The sequence below is a fragment of the Dermacentor variabilis genome, chromosome 8, assembly GCF_050947875.1.
Source record: "Dermacentor variabilis isolate Ectoservices chromosome 8, ASM5094787v1, whole genome shotgun sequence".
Taxonomy (NCBI): domain Eukaryota; kingdom Metazoa; phylum Arthropoda; class Arachnida; order Ixodida; family Ixodidae; genus Dermacentor; species Dermacentor variabilis.
The window spans coordinates 94296070-94322676 of NC_134575.1; the positions used below are offsets into that span (position 1 = coordinate 94296070).

Consider the following 26607-nt stretch of genomic DNA (forward strand, 5'->3'; position numbering starts at 1 on the left):
TAGTTCTGTTAGTTAGCGCTCGGTCCTGTGCTCGTTACTCGCTCGTCCCGTGTTGCGCTGTTCCTGTTTTTATTCTAAAGATGAACCAACCAGCTCCACTGAACACAATGCTTTGAATTTTCACATAGTACCGAATTCGAATCGCTTAGCGGTGCCGCTTGTGACAAGCCCGTGCGGCTGCTTGAGCATTCCACGGGTGCGCGACTCTTGGCGTTATCGCATAGACGCGTGACAGCGGCGACACTTTTCCGCGTGATAACGTGGCTCCTTCTGATACCGATGCAATGACTGATCCTTTCATTTCCCCAGGTCTCGCACGACCGCTGCAGCGCACTCATCGCAGGAACACCGCCACAGCAACACAGCGACCGACATATTTCGGTGAGCTGCGCTTTGTATGTTGCGCTTCTCTTTATTACAGATGATCGTACGCGTAGATTATTAGGTTACTTTTCTACCTAGGCCGTTGTTAAGAAAATGGTCTAGCTCCGCGTGATTCGCGTTGTGTTATAGCGGTAAGGCAGGACTTCGCGTCTGTTGTATCACAGCTTACAGGAAAACGACATGGAGTAACAGAGTGAAGACACCACAAAGCGCCGTCATTTTATCGTGTGATTTACTGAAACTGTCGATTTATTTGGCGCTGTGATTCAGTAGACATGTATAACCAACTAGCGCACCAACTCATCCTGGGGAGTTTGCGGTGCTGCAGTAGATCGTGCGCGATGAGATCAATGTTTCAGCATACCGTCATATTTTACCCTGCCTAAACGCCGTCAGTGTCCCCTTCTTAAACATAAAACTTATTAATTGATGCTTGGGATAATTGGGATTTTAGAGCATTCTCTATCGTCCTTTAATGACTACTATGCTGTCTGAACAATTATGATGAGATCTTTAAATTGAGTTGGCCATAAATCGTTACCAGCCTTTCTAAGCTATTTAATGTCCTAATTTCCCGGGTATTCATGCACTCAATCCTACAACACAGAACGCGGCTATTCAGTCCCGGGCCCCACCCGAGCTCGAAAGTGCCACGCGTTGGTCCGCCCGTGCCCGGCCCGCTGACTTAAACTTGGCCCGTGCCCAGCCCAGGCCCGAAAGCTTCCGGCCCAGCGTGATTGGATTAGACCAATTAGTGCTTCTGCCTATACGAAGTTAGGTCGAGTCTTCGCTTTTCGTGAAGATGCTGTCATGTAATCAATGGCGCCGGGTGGTCTTCAGACTGAACAAAGCAGCGTCTTGCCCTGGGTCCCCTCTTCTTGGCCACACTATGCAAATGGGAAAAAAAGAATAATTTCATTTTATTACTAGCCGAACACGCACAGATTATCCAATAATTTGATATGAAAACACATATAGAATGGAAAGAAAGGAAAACATGAAGCGACAAAGCTGGAAACTTCCACCGATAATTGCACAACTCCTCTTTATTGTTTTGGGAGGAGGATGTAAAAAAAAAAAGAAGCAGAAGAATATTATCAACAATCGGATTCTACAGCATTAGATGTTGCGCTAAAGTAATGCGTCAGAAAACCGAAACAAATTCATTGGTGACTATGCTGATACCTTAAAGTGTGATATGAACGACAGTACTACACTTCGAAATAGTTGTGTGGCAGTTATAGTGAAGGCACAGGAGAAAACTCCCGTACGCAGCTCTAGCCATTTCATTTCACTGTTTAATCACATTGAGCGATTGCCACATACAGCGATGGAACTCGATCCAATAAACTTGGCGGAAAATAATATTTAAATAAGCCGGCATATTGGTTTTCAGGAATACCATAACACACGGCCACTCGAAGCCTTTTTCTTTACACAGCAATTGGTGACCCGCTGTGGTGACCCTCAAGTGCAATCTTATTGCCAGACAGATCATGCCACTTTTTATTGCTTTATTCCACTTCATTAAGATGGTCCCACTTTTTCAGCTCACAATTTAGGCATCCTTATTTTGCAATATCACCAAACTCAGGTTCCGTCAGCTGTAGTTTTATTGCGTAGTTTTTGAAGCGCAGTGCATTTACAGCCTAGACATTGTAGTTTTTTTTGTTAATTTCGCATATGATAAGTTTGTTTGTTCGCGCGAAATCACATGGTTCTCGCCTAGTGCTATTGAAACATACACCGCAGTGAAAATGAGGGTTGTGCGACTTAACCCTTGAAAATATAATTCGAACGAAAAATGGGTGAGGAGAATAAAATTTCTTTGATTCTGTTTTTATTAGCACATCCCTTTCACTAATACAGCAAAATTTTCCAGCGTCCGTGTAGCCTGACCGTATTTATCTAAGAAAAATAAATAGTCAGTATAAACTTATATACCTGGTCTAGTTATGAGATAAACTACGAAAGAATGTTTCACTCGCTTAAATAAATAATGAAAAAGAAATGCTACAGCTCAATAGTACGTTGCGCAGTGCCTCAACACAGTAAATAATTTGTGGATGAGTACTCCAGAATTCCTTTTTCTATTTCAATAAATTAAAACGTCTTTAAAATTTATTACATTCTTTCCCAATAAAATTAGTGATGCACAATGCTTAGCAAAGTGACACATCAATGATTCGTCCTAAATGTCTGCATACTTTCGGGCAGCAACAAAATCTTGCAAGCGACTCCGCATTTAGGCACATCTTCGCCTCTTGAAAAATGTAATGAGCTGCGCCTAAATGTCTTCAGTTGACCTCTTGGCAGTGTTGCACGAAATATACTTTGGGCAACTGAGTACAGTCTAAGGAACTCTCCTTGCAGCGAGTGTCGCTCTATTCATGTAGTTTTTAATATCGGCAACATAATATTAATTCAAATACTTTTCTAGTTCTACGTGATTTCGATCAGACAACGTAATATCGTGTCTCTCTTGAAATTTGTCGTTCGCGGCCACTGCCAGCCACCCTAGTGCACTTTCGCTTGTTGATAATCTGGGCAAGCTCACCGCGTTACTTCCATTCGAACGTCGGGTCATCCGTTGCTCGCCTGAGCCCAACGACCCCGAGGAATCCAAGGTCTAAATAACGTGGGAACAATGCTGACCAGAGCTTTTTTTATTGCCGCGAAGACGAAAAGATTCTGCGAGAAGCAATATTTACAAGGATGCTTTAGCTTGGCTCCAACTCCTACGGTACCTTTTCTAATATATGTAAAACTCGGAAACGCTAAGTAGACCATAAATATGATCGCTTGGCGCAAACAAGGATGGTTGGAAAGCAACAAGTGGAGCGCCTTGTTAAAAAAAATGGCACTCTTCTTCTTCCTTTCAGTCTTGTTTGCGCCAAGCGAACATACTTATGGTCAACTCAGCAATATGAACCGACTAGCACAGCAACATATACTTCCGAAATCCTTTCCTAAGATAACTCCTTGGCGTATTTTATTGCATCTGATGCATTGCAGAGAAAAAAAGTTCAGTTTACGTGCCTGATGGAAGCGCTACATCTTTTTTTATGTCCGTATTATTTTTCATATTTCGTTCACTAGTGCTTTGCTGTGGGCCTTGTACCTTTGACTTGTGTACCCCCTTGTGCTGTGTGTGTGGCACCCTAAATTTCGTACCGCACTTCTGCGACGACCCTCTAGGGTTGCAGTAAGTATAAATAAGTAAAATAAATAAATAACTAAATAAATATTGCCGAAGATTCGTTTTTTCGAAAAAAAATGGAAGTACGAAGTTTGCGAATCCGTAGCTCTGCACCAAAAACATACGTCGCTGTTCTGCAACTTGCATCCATAAACCATCCATAGCGGATAAATTGCACATATAATTTAATTCCTATTTGAATTTTTTTAATTTTCAGCACGTTTTGCAGAAGTCCCACTCAAATTTTAGTGCTGTACTTGAGAGCCATAATCTGTTTCATTCTCACTCATGCAGAGAAATTGGTCACAATACTAAAGTGAAACGTTGTTTCTCAGAAACTCTTGCGGCTTCATTGCACATTCACAAGTACCAGTCCATAAATGGGCAGAATCTTTTATTAATTAGAGTTTGGCTTGAAGGTCGAAGCACCGACAGCCATAGCAAGCAAGCAAGGCCATTGCTGCATGTGCGTAAACGAGCACTTCGGTGGCTAGCGGCGTCAAGGAATATCAGACACGATCTTGAGCTCTTACGTCGCCAAACTACGTCGTCACCGCATGGCGCACTTTATAGCGATCGAAAACGCGACATGCACCAAACGCCAGCGCAGCCACTTTCCCGAGAGCACCCGCACAGAGTCGCTCAGCATAATCATGCCTAATCGCGCTTTCTATTGCTTCTATGGTTCCACCAGTAAGCGAATACGTTGGAACGTGCGGAAGGCCACGTATAAATAGCCCACACGATCCCATTTCGGCTATCAGGGACTGCACTCACCCTGTCGTTCTGCTATCAGTGTTACAGCTTTTACGGGGCACAAGTTCGCCCAATAAAAAAACAGTGATGTTCTTAACTCAGTAATCCAACAGTGTCTTATTTTCTAGAACAACAACATGACAATATAAGGAGCTTCGCTGGTACTTTCGCATAAACTCTGTGTATATACTACCTGCCACCTGTTTCTGAATGGAACGGCACCCCCAATCGATAATCAACATTTTAGGCAATCAACTGAAAGTGCACCACACTATCATGTGGCGTCTGGCACACGACCAACTGGCAGGAAACAAGACAGGAGACCGTATGGCTCGATGAATAAACCTCCTAAACAATGGCATGGCCCAACGAAAACCTTCCACCGAATTCTCGTGGCATCCTCTCGTGACACGAGCAGAGACCTTTTGGTCATCTTAACTCGAATTTAAAAGCCATCAGGAGAGGAAATGGCGCCAGAATTCAAACCAATCCATATCCCAACCTGCGCCATAAACCCCGCGAGGTTCACCGAAGAGTGCCCGTGGAACACAGGCACACAGACAAACACACACTAAACCGCATTACATGGGACTGCCCCAAGAAGCCTCCGCACATAGACAGCCCCATGATACACAAAAATCCACAAATAATGAATAGGCAGTGGGAGGCATGGATTACGGACGAGGGCCGGGAGATCCAATTAGCTGTTCTAGACCAAGAAGCCCAGCGAGCCACTCGTGTCAGTGGGGCCCTAGAATCGCGGCCCCGAGCATATTATTTAATTTGAACAAAGCTTTTACTCATTCACTAACTCTGCACACACACACACACACACACACACACACACACACACACACATATATATATATATTGCCACGGAACATTACTTGCGAGCAGTGTGAAGACGGCGACGACGATTAGAGGCTAGCGCGGCCTGTTGCCTCTTGGCCAAGTGCGGCGTATTCCCTTGTAAATATACTTGTATATAGCTTTTCGTCTGCATCTTCATCAGTAACACATCTGGTGGAGGTGGACGTTCCCTGCACCTCGTGACTGAGCTTCGCAGTGGACGGTACGTGGAGCCTTCCTTCATGCCTCCCGGCGATGGCAAATCGACTCAGCCGACTCCGACACCTGCTGCCACTTCGACGACCTACATACATCACTCTCCCCGCTCCCCGTGACCCTGGCGTATTCACGGGCAAAGATGGGGAAGACGCCGAGGACTGGTTCAGCCTGTACGAACACGCCAGCCGCAATAACCGGTGGGAACCTACTATCATGCTCGCCAACGTAGCCTTTCACCTCGGTGGCACACCTCGATTTTGGTTTCGGGCGCACGAAGAGGAGCTCACCAGCTGGGATTCGCTTAAGCAAGAGCTCCGAAACTTGTTCGGCAACCCCTACGGTCACCAACTTGCCGCGCAGAAGGCGTTATCCGGCCGTGTGCAGATGTCAACGCAGTCCTACGCCACGTACATTCAGGAATTCTTGGCTCTGTTTCGCCAAGTTGACGCACACATGACTGAGTCCGACAAGGTTTCCCACATCCTCAAAGGCATTGCCGATAACGCCTTCAACTTGCTCGTTTTCAACAACGTGGCGACGGTGGATGCAGTTATAAAAGAGTGTCCCCGCCTGGAACTCGCTGAAAGCCGACGTATCGACAAGCAGTTTGCCCATCTGCCCAACACCCCATCGACATCATCCTGTGCCGACGCTCCTCGTCCCAACAATAATATTTGGGGTTTTACGTGCCAAAACCACTTTCTGATTATGAGGCACGCCGTAGTGGAGGACTCCGGAAATTTTGACCACCTGGGGTTCTTTAACGTGCACCTAAATCTAAGCACACGGGTGTTTTCGCATTTCGCCCCCATCGAAATGCGGCCGCCGTGGCCGGGATTCGATCCCGCGACCTCGTGCTCAGCAGCCCAACACCATAGCCACTGAGCAACCACGGCGGGTCGTCCCAACAACACTGTCGATGTTACCAGGATCGTCCGGCGTAAGATCGAGGCCGCCTCGCCTGTCCGGCTCGCTTCGACTCCAGCTCCTCCAACGCACCTGCAGTCACGGTTTCCCTGATCCAGGCAGTTGGCATTCGCAAACATGGGTCTTCACACCATCTGCTCGGCCCATCGCCCTGATAACCACCCGGTTCCATCGACCCCGCCCCGTCCCGCATCTTATTACTCACCACGTTTCTGCGACCCATCTGAATTGCGCACTGCTGACGACAAGCCCACTTGTTTTTACTGCCATCGAAACAGGCACATTTCTAGGCACTGTCACAGTCGCTGGAGTTCCCCGACCCGCTCTCCTTATAATGCCTACTCTCGCCCCTCACGTGGCCCTTGTCGTCCCTATGTCGCACGCTCCCATAATGCCGCCACTGATTATCCTGCGCCGAACCGCCCCTATTCTCGTTCGCCTTCGCCCCAGCGACGACAATCTCCCTCTCCTCAGCCCCGTCGCTCCTTTTCGCCGACTCCCTTCGGGCGCCGCTCCCAGCCCGAAAACTAGACGGTGCAGCGCCTCGAGGTGACGCTGTATGTCTCCCTACGCCGCCAAAACCTGTACTGACGTTGCCCACTCATCTGAACTTTCTTGACGTGCAAGTCGGCCGTGTTTCTGTACCTGCTCTTATACACACTGGGGCGCATTTGTCGGTAATGAGCACTCACTTTCGTAACCGCCTGAAGAAAATAATAAAGCCCGCCACGACGCCTGTTGTCCGTGTCGCCGATGGCGGAACAGCCCCCGTAATTGGTATGCCTGGTGCCCGCGTCTCCTTCGCCGATCGCTCCACTATCGTGCTATTCACAGTCATCGCCGACTGTCCCCACGCCATCATCCTCGGCTTAGACTTCCTCTCCGCACATTCTGCTCTCATCGATTGCTCCGCCAATACTCTCCGCCTTGACCTACCCGTTCTGGATCCCGCTGAACCCCACCGTAGCCGCCTCAGCTCCGTCGACTTGGTTCGCTTGCCATCTTCGGCACTGTCTTACGTTGACTTAGCGTCATCCCCACCAGTCCCCGATGGTGACTACATCGCCGCTCCTATGCAACACGTCCTCCTTCCACACGGTATTCAACGTACCTCATATAGTTTTATCTATTACGGCGAATTGCGTCTGCCTGCCAGTGGTCAATTTGGGCTTGACGACACAAGTGCTGTCACGCGGGATGTCTCTGACCCAGCTTTGCTCATTGGAGGATCACTCAGTAGCATCTATCGCAGTAGACGACAATTCAGCCGATCCTCCTCTACCATCGCAGTCGGCAACTTGTACGATCGCCGACTTACAGAAGATGATTGCGCCCGACGTGCCGTCCGAGCACGCTCCTGAGCTCTATCGCGTTCTGTTTTCCTACCACAATATTTTTTACCTTAACGATCGTCCTTTGGTCCAAACTACAACTGTTAAACATCGCAAGGGTACCGGCGGTGCCCCTCCTATTCATCGCCGCCCGTATCAAGTGTCACCGGCTAAGCGTCAAGTTATTCACGCAGAAGTTCGCAAAATACTTGCCAAGAACGTTATTGAACCGTCATTTAGTTCATGGGCGTCACCTGTTGCACGGGTAAAAAAGAAGGATGGCTCATGGCGCTTTTGCGTGGATTATCGGCACCTTAACAGGGTTACCAAAAAGGACGTGTATCCCCTACCTCGCATTGATGACCCCCTTGACTGCCTCCACTGTGCTCGCTACTTCTCCTCTATTGACGTTCGCTCCGGCTACTGGCAGATTGCCGTGGACGATCTCGACCGCGAAAAGACTGCCTCTGTCACAGCCGACGGTCTTTATCAATTCAAAGTGATGCCATTCATCCTATGTAATACTCCTGCCACATTTGAACCCATGATGGACTCCCTTCTCCACGGTTTCAACTGGTCCACGTGCCTGTGGTACTTGGACGACGTTATGGTATTCTCCCCAACGTTCGCTACGCACCTCGAACGCCTTCCAGCAGTTCTGGACATTTTTCGTCGAGCGGGTCTGCAACTCAACGCGTCGAAGTGCCGATTCGGCCGTCGCCAGATAACTGTCCTTGGGTATCTCGTTGACGCGAACGGAGTGCCACCTGACCCAGGCAAGATCCATGCGGTTACGCTCTTCCTTGTTCCAATTTGTGTCAAGGATGTGCGCCGCTTCATCGGCCTTTGTTCGTACTTCCGCCGTTTCATGAAAAATTTCGCGGCCATAGCCTGACCACTAAGCGAGCTTCTGAAAAAAGACGCGCCTTTTCAGTGGGGCGATAACGAGGCCTCTGCATTTTCGCATTTAATCAACTTTCTCACGCCTCCAGTTCTGGACCATTTCAATCCTCTTGAGCCTACCGAAGTCCGTACTTATGCCAGCGGTCACGGAATTGGCGCAGTTCTGGCACAACGCCAGCGCGGCAACGACCGTGTTATCGCCTACGCCAGCGGGCTCCTCTCACCCTCGGAGCGCAACTTTTCCATCACTTAGCGTGAGTGTCTGGCCCACTTGGCCCACGTGAGTGGCCCACGTGAGTGTCTAACACACTTGCAAAAACGTGGCCCACGTGGCCCACGTGAGTGTCTAACACACTTGCAAAAAGTGCCCACCACTCAAGCGTCCCCCTCAGCCCTACTGTAATGGCCGCAGACTTCTCGAGACACAGGCTGCGCCGGCACATCATCAACTGCCACCCAGAAAAACGGGTATCCCTGGGCCGGCCTCCACGTCCTCTTCCACAGCACGGCCACCTACGAAGCGATGCCTCGTTGCTGCTCCGACTGCCAATTGGTTGCTACTGGACGGCAGCCCGCCGACACCGCCTTGGGAAAGCTACCTCGCCAGTCTGTGCCTCTTGTGGTGAACCAGAGACTCTGGAGCACCTCCTGCTGGCCGGCCCTGCTCACCTGCAGCACCGCGGCCGACTTCTGCAAGAGTTCCACCACCTGGGTCTCCCATGTTCACGACAGGAAGATATCCTCTTCCCCTGTCGTAATCAGCTACCGGCCTTCCTAAGTGTCGTCGAGTACCACGACTCGTCAGGGCTCTCGGCGGCAAGACTATATAAAATTTCTACAAAGACGGATGGCCTCACGGCCATCCCACCACCTCGGGCTTCCTGATGCGCCACTACTTCACTTCTACTGGGCCACCTTCTATATTATGTACCTCCAGCCTGCTCCTGAGCCCTCCCGGCCGGGCTGCACTGAAGCTGCTGGGACGACCCTCTACATTTCTCTTTCTCTTTTTCTTTTGATCTCATCTCCCCCACCCTGCTGTCTAGGAGCCGTGCTCCCGCATGGGTTGCAGAAGATAGTGCCAGCCTTTCCTCCTTTCCCACAAGAACCACTTCTCTCTGGCTGGCCCTAGTTTGGGCGGTTGCGAAGTTCCGCCCATACTTATATGGCCGACCCTTTTCCGTTGTCACAGACCATCACGCGCTTTGCTGGTTATGCTCACTGAAAAATCCTACAGGAAGCATTGGTCGCTGGACCTTACGCCTCCAACAATAATCGTATTTTGTCACCTACAAATCTGGCCGACTACATAAGGACGCTGACTGCCTGTCTCGCTGCCCGGTTGACAAGCCTGACGACACCAACAGTAGTACCACCAACGGCATCTTCTCTGTGTCTGCCTTCGCTAACATCACCGATGAGCAGTACCGAGACCTATCGCTGCGAGCACTCATCGAGCGTCTGCGCTCTACATCTACCGACGCATCCGTTCGCCGATATGTCCTCCAGGGCGGCATTCTGTACCGAAGGAACTTCCTCCCTGACGGATCTGATCTTCTTGTCGTGCCAAAACATCTACGACTGACTGTGTTCTTGCTCTTTGAGATGCATGACGCACCCACTGCAGGACATCTTGGGGTAACCCGCGCGTATGACCGCGTCCGCCGCCGCTTCTAGTGGGCTGGTCTCGCTCGCTCCGTCCGACGCTATGTTGCTGCCTGTGATTGCTGCCAGCGTCGGAAAACACCTCAGGTGCTACCTGCCGGTCATCTCCAGCCGATCACCGTCCCTGCGGAACCGTTCTTTCGTGTTGCATTAGACCTCCTCGGCCCCTTTCCCACGTCATCCTCTAGGAACAAATGGGTAGCCGTCGCAACAGTTTACGCTACCCGACACGCTGTCACGCGGGCACTCCCTACCAGTTGCGCCACTGACGTCGCGGAATTTCTCTTGCGTGACATTATATTACTTCATGGTGCCCCGCGACAGCTGCTTACTGACCGCGGTCGTAACTTCCTCTCGAAATTATCGCTGACATTGTGCGTTCCTGCTCCACTCAACACAAGCTGACTACCTCATACCATCCTCAAACCAATGGCCTGACAGAGCGCCTAAACCGTCCCCTTACCGATATGCTGTCCAAGTACGTTTCAAGGGACCACCACGACTGGGACATTGCCCTTCCTTACGTCACATTTGCGTATAATTCTTCCCGGTACGACACCGCCGGAGTTTCTGCATTTTATCTGCTGTACGGTCCGGGACCGACCTTGCCCCTTGACATGGCATTTCCTCCTGCTGCGATCTCAACAAGCGAGTATGCGCGCGACGCCATCGCCCTCGCCGACCATGCACGCCAGCTTGCCCGTGCTCGATTGACGGCCTCACAAGCCACTCAGGAGTGTCATGACAACGCCCGCCATCGTGACGTACAGTTTTCGCCTGGTGCGCTCGTGCTCCTGTGGTCGCCCTCCCGTCACGTGGGACTTTCAGAGAAGCTCCTTTCGCGATACACAGGGCCCTACCGCGTGCTGCGCCAGGTGACGCCTGTGACTTACGAAATTGCTCCTGTGGGTTCAACCTCGTCCTCTTCTCTGGCATCAGGTGATGTCGTGCATGTCAGTAGGCTCAAGGCCTACAATACTGCTTCCGAGTCCGGCCTCTAGTCGCTCCGGTACGGCGCTTTTGCCGCCTGGGGTAGTGCTACGGAACAGTATTTGCAATGACAAAGGGGCGAGCAGTGTGAAGACGACGACGACGATTGGAGGCTAGCGCGGGCTGTTGCCTTGGCCAAGAGGCAACAGCCCGCGTAGTCATGGGGGCGGGGCGGGGGGGTTAATGGGGCTTCAGGCTCCCCTCCCGAAATTTTATCGTGCTTTCCACGCACCGCCGACCAATACCACCCCCGGCGTCGGAAATCGTTCTGGATTTTGTCTAGAATGTCTTTTTCACTCTCGAAAAGACATCTCAGCGCGTATATTGTCAATTCGGGCTGGATTTCGCGCCAACCCCCATACACGAGGAGCGACATAACGCAAGAGCCCCATCCGAGCACGAAATTTCAGGAGCCCTTTCGTGGCAAGCGGGCTCGTCGCTGCATATCGCGGAGGCCGCGGAATCAACGAAGCGCATGGATTTCAATTCAGAAACTTTATGGGTGTAAAGATCTAACAAACTTTTGATGCGAAAGGTGCATTGACATTTCTAAAGTCGTGCTTTAGGTTTTCAATTCCGAAACATTGTGGGTTTAATATTGTTATGAACATTTCATGCAATAGGTGTACCGACTTTTCTAAAGTCCTGCTTTAGATTTTCAATTCCGTAACTTTGTGGGTCTAATGTTGTTATGAACAATTGACGCGAAAGGTGCATTGACTTTTCTAAAGTCGTACATGGGAACATACAACGAGACAAGCAAAGTCAACACACTATCAGTTGACGTAGTTGACAAAGCACGCAGCGAGGTCCGATTAGACGAAGCGTTGTAGTGGTTCATTTGTGACGTCATGTCACAGAAGTAATATCAATATTTTTTTTCACCTGTGCGACAGCATCTATGTGAAGACACTAAAGCCAGCAAAGGTAACTGGACCACATTGAGCCTCCTAAATTTTCTTGTTCTCGCTACCCGCGGGATGCCAGAGCCAGCCAAAACGTGTGCGTTTTTCTCGAGTTGCTCCGACTGCCCCGCGGCGCAATTTGCTGTGTGTTTGGTTTTCTGAGACCGAGTGGATTTTTGCCTAGTAGAGTTTTGAACGCGGCGCCTTCTGGCTAGCAGGCGAGTAAAATAAACAATGGTCGCTCACCGCCGTCACTGTTGGGACTCGACGTATTGTGACGCGTTCGCTTGAGCGCTACCTCTCCGAAAAGTCTTGTCTCGCCGCTGTAGAATTCCGAGCAGTATGCCTATTGTCCTTTGTGGACCGAGTTTCTCACGTTTTCTTCGATATTCCTTTGGTAGCCACATTAGGTGCCCAAAGTAGGCATTCCGTTGGGGCCAACATGTTTTCCTTTGCGTTTTTTTTTTATTTCGGCGCCCCCGCTCCAGGAAAAAAAAACACATTGTTGCGGCGCAGCGAATTGTCGCATGGGGAAAGTTCAATTTTGTTACTTCTTACTTGCGGAAGGTAATGGGCCACGGGACGCTTCAGCTGCCGGATATCTTTAGTATATTATTGCGATAGCAATTATACGTACACTCCAGGCCCATTCCTGTCGTCGCCGTCGCCCTCATATTCCGCATAAACTCTAAGGGCGATAACATCGTGACCACGCGCCGTATTCTGTATGTGCGAATGGAAGGGGGGGGGGGGGAGTGTGGCATCGTTGATCCGACAATGGAGGCTCAGTCTTGTGTGAGCAAGGGAGAAACGCGAGGAGGAAGCACGCCGCCTTCCGTCACGCATGATACATCGGGGTGAGTGGAGGGAGGAAGGGCGTGCCTTAAGATTCGGTGACCTCTGAATCTGTGATTGCGCAACATGTTTATTTGCCTTGTTTGACGCATTGTATACAGTATGCCGCGCGGTGGGCAGCAGTGTGCAGCGGTGGCGTAGAGGTCGAGCATCGGCCTCGCGTGCAAGAGGACCGTGTTTCTAATCCAGGTGCCACGCAAATTCCAACGGATTAAAAAAATACGCGTGTTGATAAAATTGTGTAAACAGGCCTGGAGTGCGGCCTGATTCCGGTGACCACAACCGGTAACGCACTCCCTCAGCAGAGCAGGATTGGCCACCCTGGTGCAATATATGGCCACGACCTCCTACAACAATCAAATCCCGGCCCTCAGTCTCCAGCAGATGCGAAGCAACTGGCCACGGCGGTAGTCACACCTGTGACGCAGCTGAGGGTGCTAACAATCGCTGCGTCCGGACAGGCCGCCATTGGAATCTGAACCTGACAACGTTTAACGCTAGAACGTTATCTAGTGAGGCGAGTCTAGCAGCGCTATTGCAGGAATCAGAGGGCAGTAAATGGGATATAATAGGGCTCAGTGAGGTTAGGAGGACAAAAGAAGCATATACAGTGCTAAAAAGCGGGCACGTACTGTGCTACCGGGGCTTAGCGGAGAGACGAGAACTAGGAGTCGGATTCCTGATTAATAAGGAAATAGCTGGTAACATACAGGAATTCTATAGCATTAACGAGAGGGTGGCAGGTCTTATTCCGAAACTTAATAAGAGGTACAATGTAAGGTCGTACAGGTCTACGCCCCTACATCCAGTCATGATGACCAGGAAGTCGGAAGCTTCTATGAAGACGTAGAATCGGCGATGGCTAAAGTCAAAACAAAATACACTGTACTGATAGGCGACTTCAATGCCAGGGTAGGCAAGAAACAGGCTGATGCAATGGAAATCGGTGTTAATTAACTCCGTTAGACAGGATGCCAGTAAGCTATCGCAGGAGTCGAAAGGTCTGTTCCATAAACGCCACTGTATGAAAGCCTCTAACCCTACAGCTAGAATAGTACTGGGAGAACTTTCGAAGTTAATCAACAAGCGTAAGACAGCTGATATTAGGTAGTATAATGTGGATAGAATTTAACATGCTCTCAGGAAAGGAGGAAGCATAAAAGCAGTGAAGAAGACACTAGGGATAGGCAAGTATCAGATTTATGCGTTAAGAGACAAAGCCGAAAATATCATAACTAATATGGATGAGATAGTTCAAGTGGCTGACAAGTTCTATGGGCGTCTTGCGCTGGAGTTTGAGGTAATGTAGCGGCGCCTGGTGGCGGCGCGGGAAACGACATCTGGGTCGTACCAGCTTGGGTCGTATTAAAGGGACACTGAAGGTTACGAGAAAGTTAAGTTAAAGTGATAAAGCAATGCTCTAGAACGTCTAAGACGTCAATATAATCGCGAACAGAGCTTTAGTAACCGAGAAATTGAGGTAAATGCATGACACGATTTGAGACCCTCCAGCGACATTCCGGTACTCGCCCGATGACGAAAGCACTCCTCATAATAATTTATGTCACTATACTCAACGACTCGTATTAAACAGATCATTTCATTAGATTATAAGACGGAAGAAAATGCTACTTGTCTACTTCTATTCGATTCTAAGAAAAAATAACATTTTGACGTTACCCTTGAGTAGTATGGGTGATCGAAAGGTTTCGTTTTCGCTCGACTCTGCGCGCTCGACTTTGCGCCGCGCGCGCTTTGGAGTTTCAGTTGTTACTTTATCGCGTCGTGCTGCGGTTGTCCTGCTGGCTCGAGAAACTTGCATTTGGAACAAGCAGCGAGAATGCCACGTCCATGTGATGTCGTGGGATGCGCGAACTTGGCCAAGGGCACTTGCAGCGGCGAATCCAACGTTACTTATCACTGTGTGCCAACGAGTGAACCTCTCCGTTCGAAGTGGTTAAGTGCCGTACCTCTGCCACAGCGCGCTGGCAAAGAGCCGAAAAATCACGTAGTGTGCTCGCTGCACTTTCGTCCAGAGGATTACGAGTTCAACGCCGACTGACTGAATTCGCGTGAAGTGCCTTTCAAAGCAGGCCTTCGTCGTAGTAGTACGCAACGACGCCGGTAGCGCGAGCCCTCAACAGCAGGTCACGTTCATCAGTGCTGAAATCGCTGAACTCGAGCCCAGCATCGCGGGCTAATGTGTCGTTGTCAGGGTCTTTCATTGCAACGAGCGTCGAAGTTGGCGTCATAAAGTAAAGAACCAGCTTATCGTCGTGCGATTTCCCTTCCGCTAGCCACCATAGTTACGATTTCGCGCTGCTTTCGGCTCTATCTTGGCTCTTTCTGGCCGCGCGTTTGCGTTTTGTGCAGAAAAGCCGTAGAGCCGTCTGCGGGAGCCACTTTACTCACCGACAGCGCAACGTCACTATGAGACCATGACGTCAATACTCTTCGATCGGAGGGCGGGTGATTTGAACTGCGCTAGAGGTGCGCGGACGCTTCAGAACGCATTTTCTCTTAAAATAAGTCTCTTCTTCGCACGAAACAAGCGTTTCGAGGTTTCTGGGATGGTATTTCAACAGTCCACGTTGACTTGTTATTAACCTTTAGTGTCCCTTTAAGCCCTGGCTGTGGCGAAGCACGTTTCTAGGCCGAGTTTTGCGTCGATTCGCACTTTTTTCTGCCCTGTTGCGAGTGCGAAAAGGCTCGTCACTTCTCACAGACCACGCCGACCACGCTGCGAGCTCGCCGCAGCCTATAGTTTAACGAAAACGGACTCTCCATGTGCCGTAATGCTGGGAGCAGAAGGAATCGGTGATGCCGATCCGGAGAGACCTAGCCCAGCCTCGAAAAGGCGTCACCGTCATTACTTCTGCGTCGTGGGCTGCCATGAAAAGAAGGCCTGAATCCCAACATCAGATTCTACCCTTTTCCTTCAAGGCCTCACGAAGTGGAGCGACGGGCGCGCTGCATAGCTGCAGTTCGTCGCGCTGAGTAAGCGAAACTTCGCGCCATGCTGACTGCTTCGACTGTCTTGAAGCTTGCTTGATTATCTGCGTTCTAAATTTCGGTCTTTTGCACCTGCAGTCCCGACAGCAGACCGACATTGCAGCAGGCATGGCTTGTAATTCACGATTCGAGACCCGGCCACAGCGATTAATTAACAATTCGACCGATGCGAAGTGATGAAGTGACCAGGTGTGTGCAAATGACCACAAATGGCCGGGCTGATTCGGTGACAATTCACTGCCCCACTACGAGCAGCACAGGTTAGAGAATTAAATGTGCTGATACTTTACCTCAAGCCAGCATATTGAGGCAGCACAGCAAGGTAGTATTGATTACAGCAGATCGATGTTCGAGCGCTGTCATTAAAAGCTACGTCAAGCGAGCTCCGCACGAGCTCGCGCTGCAGCGCGATTCGCACATACGTGCGTGCTGATATGCATTGCATCAGTTATTACCATTTACTAAAAGGGACAGATGACCGCTACTGCAACGCAGGCATGACTACTTGTTTAGCGGCATGCAGTCAACAAAGATTGCAGGAGGTCCGCCGTTTCGCGGCATGTCGAAAGACCGCTGCCGTCGCGGCGCGTACGATCGTGCGCTCGAGCAGTTCGTACATCGCAGCGCGTACCGTCGTGTTCTCGAGCAGTTCCGTACACATGATCTCTGCTTACCGCTGCTGTGGATTCATTTATAGCAAGCATTTCCTCGCGTTTGTACGCCTGAATCAAGCAGCGTGCAAACCTTACCTGAAGTTCCACTTCGTACGCGACTCGCTTCACTTGCGATTGACACCGCGCTAAAACTTCGCCGCTTAATTCTTGAACGGCGTGCATGTATTCGGTACTGCATAATTTCTTGCCTTTACGCAGCGTGCCACCCCTGAAAAAATCTTCGCCGCCCTATATTTGCTGCAGGCCGTGTTACAACACAACCGAAAGTGGCGGGTCCATATTGTAAACGTGCTTTCCGAAGCAGACGACCGAGCTTGGTACGACCCATTTTAGGACAGAGGGCGCTTTTTATCAACTTTTTCACAGCGCCCCCTGGGCAATGCAAGAGCCCCATAGAGGTTCGTACAGTACCAGTGGCACCCACGACGATAAAGGAAGACAGAATAGTCTAAAGGAATTCGAAATCCCACAATTAACACCGGAAGAAGTAAAGAAAGCTTTGGGCGTCATGCAAGGGGGGAAGGCAGCTGGGGAGGATCAGGTAGCAGAAGATTTGTTCCAAGGATGGTGGGCAGATTGTTCTAGAAAAACTGGCCACCCTGTATACGCAATGCCTCATGACCTCGAGCGTACCGGAATCTTGGAAGAACGCTAAAATAATCCTAATCCATAAGAAAGGGGACACCAATGACTTGAAAAATTATAGACCGATCAGCTTACTGTCCGTTGCCTACAAAGAATTTAATAAGGTAATCGCAAATAGAATCAGGAACACCTTAGACTTCTGTCAACCAAAGGATCAAGCAGGATTCCATAAAGGCTACTCCGGAATATACCATATTCACACTATCATTCAGGTGATGGAGAAATGTGCGGAATATAAGCAACCCTTATAAATCGCTTTCATTGATTACGAGAGAGCGTTTGAATCATTAGAAACATCATCAGTCATGGAGGCATTACGCAATCAGGGTGTAGACGAGCCGTATGTAAAAATACTGAAAGATATATATAGCGGCTACACAGCCAGCGCAGTCCTCCATAAAGAAAGCAACAAATTCACAATAAAGAAAGCGTCAGGCAGGGAGGTACGATCTCTCCAAGGCTATTCACAGCGTGTTCACAGGAGGTATTCAAAGACCTGGTTTGGGAAGAATTGGGGATAAGAGTTAATGGAAAATACCTTAGTCACTTGCGATTCGCTGATGATATTGCCTTGCTTAGTAACTCGGTAGACCAATTGCAATGCATGCTCAATGACCTGGAGAGGCAAAGCAGAAGGCTGGGACTAAAGATTAATCTGCAGAAAACTAAAGTAATGTTTAACAGTGTCGGAAAAGAACAGCAGTTTACAATAGGCAGCGAGGCACTGGAAGTGGTAAGGGAATACATCTACTTAGGACAGGTAGTGACCGCGGATCCCGATCATGAGACTGAAATTATCAGAAGAATAAGAATGGGTTGGGGTGCGTTTGGCAGGCATTCTCAGATCATGAACAGCAGGTTGTCATTATCCCTCAAGAGAAAAGTGTATAACAGCTGTGTCTTACCAGTACTCACGCACGGGGCAGAAACCTGGAGGCTTACGAAAAGGGTTCTACCCTAAATTGAGGACGACGCAACGAGCTAGGGAAAGAAGAATGATGGGTATAACGTTAAGGGATAAGAAAAGAGCAGACTGGGTGAGGGAACAAACGCGAGTTAATGACATCTCAGTTGAAATCAACAAAAAGAAATGGGGCATGGGCAGGACATGTAATGAGGAGGGAAGATAACCGATGGTTATTAAGGGTTACGGACTGAATTCCAAAGGAAGGCAAGCGTAGCAGGGGGCGGCAGAAAGTTACGTGGGCGGACGAGATTACGAAATTTGCAGGGACGACATGGCCACAATTAGTACATGACCGGGGTAGTTGGAGAAGTATGGGAGAGGCCTTTGCCCTGCAATTGGCATAATCAGGCTGATGATGATGATGATGATGATGATGATGATGACGCGAAAGAGCATCAAGAACATCGCGGTAAGATGCTAAGAATCTGCGAGGATGTTCGAAGGGATAAGGCGACAGGTCAGGGCTCCTTATACTAAAATGTGGATCGTCAAGCATGAGATGGGTGTCCGGGCTTCCAGGAGACAACTGTGGATCATCGATATTCAGGGCCAGATGGTCATGTGCATTTGAAGTGTGGGAGAGGCCTTTGCCCTCCAATTAGCGTAACCAGGCTGAAGATGATGATGATGATGAGGCGAAAAACATCAAGAACATCGCGGTAAGATGCTAAGAATCTGCGAGGATCTTCGAACTGATAAGGCGACAGGTCAGGGCCCCTTATACGAAAAAGTGAATCGTCAAGCATAAGATGGGTGTGCGGGCTTCCAGGAGAGAACTGTGGATCATCGATATTCAGGGCCAGATGGTCATGTGCATTTGAAGTATGGGAGAGGCCTTTGCCCTGCAATTAACGTAAGCAGGCTGAAGATGATGATGATCATGCGAAAAAACATCAAGACTATCGCGGTAAGATGCTAAGAATCTGCGAGGTCTTCGAACTAATAAGGCGACAGGTCAGGGCCGCTTATACGAAAAAGTTGATCGTCAAGCATAAGATGGGTGTCCGGGCTTCCAGGAGACGACTGTGGAGCACCGATATTCAGGGCCAGAGGGTCATGTGCATTTTTTATTTATTTATTTATTTGTAAAATACCTTACAAGGCCCCTTCTTGGGGATTGAGTAAGGGGGGCATACAATCAAGTACATACAATTAACAACAATAACAAGTGAAAACAGCAGCCAAGTGCACAGCCTAAAAGTCATGAAACATATTAGCTACATAAAGCTGCATATGATTACAATAAAAAGGAACAATATAAGTTAGTAACAACGTATAACAAAGAAATAATACAGAGCAGTGAGTGTGATATTAATGGTTAACATGGGTTAAGCGAGTTCAGTGAGCTCTTGAATTTATCACGGTCAGTTTCCAAAACGATGTTGTCGGGGAGGTTGTTCCAGAGCCGAATGGCACGTGGAATTGCAGACGAGTTAAATGCTTCTGTTTTACCATAGATGCGCGTGAAGCTATGATGATTGTATAATCTGTGCGACGTGAGCGATGGCGTTTCTAGGTGTAAGGAATGTTTGTTAGTGTGGTGGGCGTATTTATGAAATAATGACAAAAGGGCTATGTCGCGACGATTACTTAGTAGCTGAAGTGATAGGTGAATCTTTATTTGAGTTACGCTAGAACGGTAGTTATAATTTCGGGAAATGAAACGTGCGGCTCTATTTTGGATTGATTCCAGCATGGTAATTAGGTAATTTTGATGGGGAGACCAGATTGGAGCGGCGAACTCAAGTCGAGGGCGAACAAATGTTTGATATGCCAGTTTGCGGATAAGTGGAGGTGAGTTCCGAAGGTTACGTCGCAGGTAACCCAGTGATCGAGAAGCACTGGCACAGATGGTAGTAATGTGGGAAGTCCAGGAGAGGTTTGTTGAAAGATTAACGCCTAGATATTTAAATGATGAGGTCCGAGATAATGGGACATTTTTAATACAGTAAGAATAGTCCAAGTTATTGCGTTTGCGGGTGAAGGACATCACTTTACATTTTGATGAGTTTAGAGTCATTAGCCAGGTGTCACACCAATTAGTGATTTCGTTAAGATCATTTTGGAGGATAAGGTGGTCATCGGAGGTGTTAATAGAACGATAGATAATGCAGTCGTCAGCGAAAATGCGCATGCATGATGATAAGTTATTGGGTATGTCATTAATGTATATCAGAAAGAGTAAGGGACCAAGAACGCTTCCTTGTGGTACACTGGATGAAACATCTGAAAGGGGCGAGGAGAAGCTGTTAGCGAAAGTAAACTGCTGCCTGTTAGAAAGAAAATTTCGAAGCCAGGATAGTGTTAGTGAATTAAGTTTTAATGATGATAACTTCAAAAACAGGCGACAATGAGCTACGCGGTCAAAAGCTTTAGAAAAATCTAGAAAGATGCTGTCAGTTTGAAGGTTTGAGTCCGTGTTAAAATGTAAATCTGTCGTAAATTCAAGCAGTTGCGTTTCGCACGACAAACCTCTCCTGAAACCATGTTGATTATGAAAAAAGAAATTGTTCGATTCTAGATGTTGGTAAATATGAGATGCAATAATATGTTCCATCATTTTGCAGCATATGCACGTTAGTGATATCGGTCGGTAGTTCTCAGTTAAGTTCTTGTCAGCGTCTTTGAAAATGGGTATGACTTTGGCTGTTTTCCAATCTTGGGGTATCTGACCTGTCATTAATGATTGATGAAAAATGTGAAATAAAAACTTGCTAGATACTGATACTGTATTTTTTAGTAATTTAGAATTAATATTGTCAATACCTGCTGAAGATGAAACCTTCCAGTTATTAATAAGTTGAACAATACCATCAATAGTAATGTTAATAGGTTCCATGTACCGGTAATCTAGGTCGGCAACAATGGGCAAATTAGTAATACTTTCTTTTGTGAATACGGATGAGAAAAATTTATTAAAAACTTGAGCGCACTCACTGTTAGGAATAGGAATATTGTTTTCTTTATTGTGTAACGAGATGTCATTAGTATTGCGTTCAGGAGATAAAATTTGCCAGAACTTTCTGGGATTAGATTTGAGTAGTGAAGGAAGGTCTTGGGGAAAATATTTATTTTTGGCTACATTGAGAGCGGAGCAGTAAGAACTTAAACAGTTAAGGTACCTTTCCCAAGCTGACGGGGTGCCGGTTCGTTTTGCAGTTCTGTATGAACGTTTCTTTTTGTTTCTGAGTAGATGAAGGGACTTAGTGAACCACGGTTTGTTTTTGTCTTCAGTTATTCTGATTAAAGGAATGTTCTGCTCAACCAATGCGCATAACTTATCTCGGAAGATGACCCAGTTATCATGAACAGACCTGGTGTGGAATGAAGGTAGGAAATGATGTTCAAGAAATGATTCTAGCTCAATGATGATTACTTCATAATTTCCTTTGTTGTAGTCACGAATTGTCTTACTTAAGATACCTGTAAATGGTAATGGGATACTGATGGATACATTCAGTAATCTGTGGTCACTGAAACCATCCGAGCATATTACTTCTTCTATAGTTTCTGGGGCGTTAGTTAGTATAAGATCTAAGAGGTTAGAGCCACGGGTAGGTTCTTTAATGATCTGGAACAGATTATAATCTAATGTTAGGTTAATGAATTCTGATGAAAAACTGCAGGATGACGACAAGTTTGGCCAATCAATGAGAGGAAGATTAAAGTCTCCTATAAGGTATGTGAACTCAGTAGGACAGAGCTGGGTGGCTTTAGCAATGCTGCTGCGCAGTTCATCAATGAAGCAATGACTGTAATTTGGAGGGCGGTAACAAACGCCTATCAAAACTTTGGCAGAACGGCAGCGGCATGCGGCCCAGACAATCTCCAGTCCTGAAGATGTGTCAATAATGTATGATGCGATAGTTTTTTTAATAGCGAGGAGGACGCCACCACCTCTTCTATATGAGCGATCGCAGCGATAAATATTATAGATTAGTTTTACGGGAAGAATTTCAGGATCGGCTAACTCGGGGGAAAGCCAGGTTTCGGCGAGAGCTAGAATAGTGCAGTTGCAGTCTTCAAGATAAGATGAGACGAGTTCGCGTTTCGACATCAGGCTTCTAATATTAGTGAATGATATTGTTAACGATGTAGCAATGCTATGAGTTAGCGGCGCTTCACATGTGTCTTGGTCTAGCTATCTGCTGATTTCCACAACTGAACGCTTCGTGGCATCATATGCATAAGATTTGTTATCAATGCGCAATCGGTCAACTGAAAGTTTGAATGGTTTATTTAGTGTTTTCGCGTGATCGATCAATTGTTTTCTGGCTTGTCGTGTAGAAAATGAAAAGTCCTCTCGAACGTAGAAACCAGAACCTTTTAGTTTGTGCGCAGAAGACAAGATGCGTCCTTTATCTTTAAAATATGTTAGCTTAGCAATGATAGGTCTGCACTTTTCATCAGCGAAATTACCCATTTTATGCACTCTGTCAAACTGGGCGCCCGTTACAGTGATACCAAGTTTCTCTGAGCAGAAAGAAATTATCTTCTGCTCCGATGCAGCCCAGTCTTCTCGAGCATTATCTTCTATGCCAAAGAACAGCAAGTTTGAGCGTCTCATTCTATTTTCGTTTTCATCACACCTCGAAGAAATTTTTTCGATCTGCTCAGAAAATTTACGCAATGAATGAGAGGCAGGGTCTGGGCCACCTGGGCATTCGAGTGAAGTCCTCGACTCCACTGCAGAAAGCTTCGTACTCAGCAGCTTGACCTCGCCATCTGCGGCAGACTGCCTGTCGTGGGCTGCCTTTAGATCGGCCCGCAAAGTCGCATTTGCTTCTTGAAGTCGACGCACCGTTTCTGAAGCAGCTGCACGGTCATTTTTGACGTAGTTTAGTTCAGCAACTAAAGCAGCCTGCCCTTCCTCAAGTTTAAGTATTTTTTCCGTAGTAGCGACATCAGCTGCCTCTAGTCTGCGTATTGTTTCCAATATAATAGCAAAGGAATCCGCCTCCGTCTTAGACATTGGGCCCGGGTTTAGCTCAACATCCCCAGAAAGTACAAGCAAAAGTACAGGTAGAGCGGAAAACACATCACCCGAAAACGCTAGCATTCATTTAAGTACATCAACGAGATCCGTCGGGCACGACACCTCAATTAAGCAGTAGTTGCTGGTCTTGAAAGACGCAGCGCCCTTCAAATAACTAACCTGCAAAAACAGTGGGCGTGAGCTGGCCATCCTAGCAGCGGTGTCGTGCCCGACTGGAATCGTCGACGGTCGGTGTTTATATCCGGCCCCGCCGTTGGCGGGCTCAGTGGTAGGTGAAGTGACTGACGGTCCGTGTTGCCAGGCGCATGTGCTCATCGTGTCCAGAGTTGGCATCGGGTTTGGGAATATCAGCCAAACGGGTGGCCGATCCTCGGCGTTCAGCAGGCAGCAATCCCACACCTCGGAGCAGATGAACCATGTAAGCGTAATCTGCAAAAACAGTGGGCGTGAGCTGGCCATCCTAGCAGCGGTGTCGTGCCCGACTGGAATCGTCGACGGTCGGTGTTTATATCCGGCCCCGCCGTTGGCGGGCTCAGTGGTAGGTGAAGTGACTGACGGTCCGTGTTGCCAGGTGCATGTGCTCATCGTGTCCAGAGTTGGCATCGGGTTTGGGAATATCAGCCAAACGGGTGGCCGATCCTCGGCGTTCAGCAGGCAGCAATCCCACACCTCGGAGCAGATGAACCATGTAAGCGTAATCTGCAAAAACAGTGGGCGTGAGCTGGCCATCCTAGCAGCGGTGTCGTGCCCGACTGGAATCGTCGACGGTCGGTGTTTATATCCGGCCCCGCCGTTGGCGGGCTCAGTGGTAGGTGAAGTGACTGACGGTCCGTGTTGCCAGGCGCATGTGCTCATCGTGTCCAGAGTTGGCATCGGGTTTGGGAATATCAGCCAAACGGGTGGCCGATCCTCGGCGTTCAGCAGGCAGCAATCCCACACCTCGGAGCAGATGAACCATGTAAGCGTAATCTGCAAAAACAGTGGGCGTGAGCTGGCCATCCTAGCAGCGGTGTCGTGCCCGACTGGAATCGGCATATATCACCCGACTGGTGATATGCTGCCCAACGTGATGCCCTCCGGAAGAACTTGTGGCGTTCGTCCAAAATTGAGAACTGTTAAAGAAGCCCAGTTCTCTGCAACAGTCACAATAGAATGAGGGAGCGCAACACACCTCGTCAAAAGAGCGTCGAGAGGAGGGGATATCACACAGTTACCGTCACATACAGAGGGCTCTGAGATCAATGTGTCTGATCAATGTGTTGTACTAGCTGGTCGAAGACGAACAAACTCGTCGACACACAAGCGCAGTGACTACTCGGCGTTGAGGTTGAGTACAGAAGGAAGTTCCAACTGTTAAAGGCCAGATGAGTACTCAATGAGGGCAGAATAGGTGCTCAGGAGGAAATGACCGAAATTGACGTCATGGAAACACTATTGTAGAACAGCAAATAGAACTCCGGTCCAGTAACCAGCAAATCTCCCATGACCTGTGCACGTGCAAACGAAGGCGTACCGCCGTCGGCAATGCGAAGGACAGAAGACGTGGTGGGCGTAAGAAACTTGCGGAGACGACGAGAAAGGCGAGTGCTCGTGACATATAGTTACGCCCCAATGTATATGAGCGTTGAGACAGGCGCGCCGTCAACTTCTACACCCAAAAAATTTTATCGTGTAGTCAGGGTAAACAAAGAGAGTAGATTTTAATGGAGAGAAAGGTGGAGAGGTCGGCCTGGAGAGCGTGTCTCTAGCCTGCTACTCCTCACTGGGGAATGGGGAAGTGGGAAATACAGGGAAAGGTAGGTGGCGGATGATTATGATATGGTACAATGAGATACTATATACACGTTGTCCAATATGCGGATGCGCACTGGAGACGCAATACACTAAGAGTAATCTTGTCCATACAAAAAGTAATCTTGCCACAAAAAGTTATTGCGCAAACACATTTCGCACTGACTACACGTCTCACAGCTTCTAGAGGCGATCGTCTAAACCAGTCTCACTTAAAAAGTTCAAAAGTGCTTTTATGGCACGTTGGGCACAGTCAACACTCCTCCACGCGCCCAAAAGCTTTTCTTCTGAAAAGGGGCGGGAGTCCAAGCTGTCAACTGTAGATTTGAGTTTTCTTCGTTCGGCCGCATATTGAGGGCACACGCAAAGTACGTGAGCTATTGTCTCGAGAGTGTGACAGACGCTACATTCAGGGTCCCGTGTTTGTCCAATCTTGTGAAGGTATCGATTGGTGTATGCCACACCCAGCCGTAATCGATGAATGAGCGTTTCCTGGCTTCTCCGCAACCGAAGTGGATGCCGGAATTGTAATCCAGCGTCAAGTCTATGGAGGCGCTCTTGTCGATGTTCGGGGTCGTCCCAATGTTGCGCCGTAGAAGTTTTAAGGGAGGTATGGAGCAAGGCGTTAATGTCATACCGGGAAAAATGAATTTGTATAATAGTTCCGTCAGTGTGCGCCTGTTTTGCTTCTGCGTCAGCCTGTTCGTTTCCAGCTATTCCACAATGGCCAGGAATCCACTGCAGCACGATGGTATGTCCGGAATGAGACGCCTCAGCAAGCAGATACATGATGTCATAAACCAGGGGACTATATGCGGTTCTGTCACTCATATAATTGCTGATGAGTTGCAGTGCTGGTTTTGAGTCGCAGAACACTGTCCACTTCTCGAGACTTTGTTGCAGTATGCAGCGAACTGCTTCTCGAACTCCGGTCAACTCAGCTGCTGTAGACGACGTCCTGTGTCCTATCTTGAACCGTTGTGCGATCCCCATTCCTGGCACAGTGTAGGCCGCCGCGGAAGAGGTCTGTGTCACTGAACCATCTGTAAAAATATGTTCGTAATATGCATACGTGTAAGTAATGTATGATAACGCGAAATGCTTGAGGCCAGCAAGCGGCATCTTCGACTTCTTCGTTATTCCAGGGATTGAGAGCCTCACCGTTGGCTTTGCCATTGTCCAGAGTGGAACTTCGGTTATGTCATACGGTTCGAAGTCCGACGGCAATAAGTCTTGCTGCGACAACACGGCTTCTGAGTAGGCGGACACAGGCCGTACGCTTGTGACGTTCGTGAGTGGATGGTTCCTGTGTCTAGTCAGTACCCTTAGATGCACACGCAATGGCTCATGTTGCAGATAAACTCGAGCTGGCCACGCACGTGCCTCTGCAATAGTGCCCCAAGTAGACGCACATCGTGGTAGTCCTAGGCAAATTCTCAGTGCGCGAGCCTGAGCACTTTCAAGTGTGCGTACAGCAGTTGTACTAACCCGAGAAAGTACAGGCGCACTGTAGCGGAAGTAGCCAACAAAAAGTGCCTG

At 48.5% G+C, this 26607-nt stretch overlaps 1 protein-coding gene across 1 annotated transcript in view; it reads left to right on the plus strand.

Moving 5' to 3' along the window:
• Positions 1 to 300: 300 nt before the first annotated feature.
• The window catches only part of LOC142590416 (uncharacterized), a 45530-nt gene continuing 19223 nt past the window's right edge, over positions 301 to 26607 (plus strand). Inside the window, exon 1 of the mRNA XM_075702513.1 lies at positions 301 to 381. The gene's annotated coding sequence lies outside the window, so the exon portion shown is untranslated. The remainder of the gene's footprint in view (positions 382 to 26607) is intronic.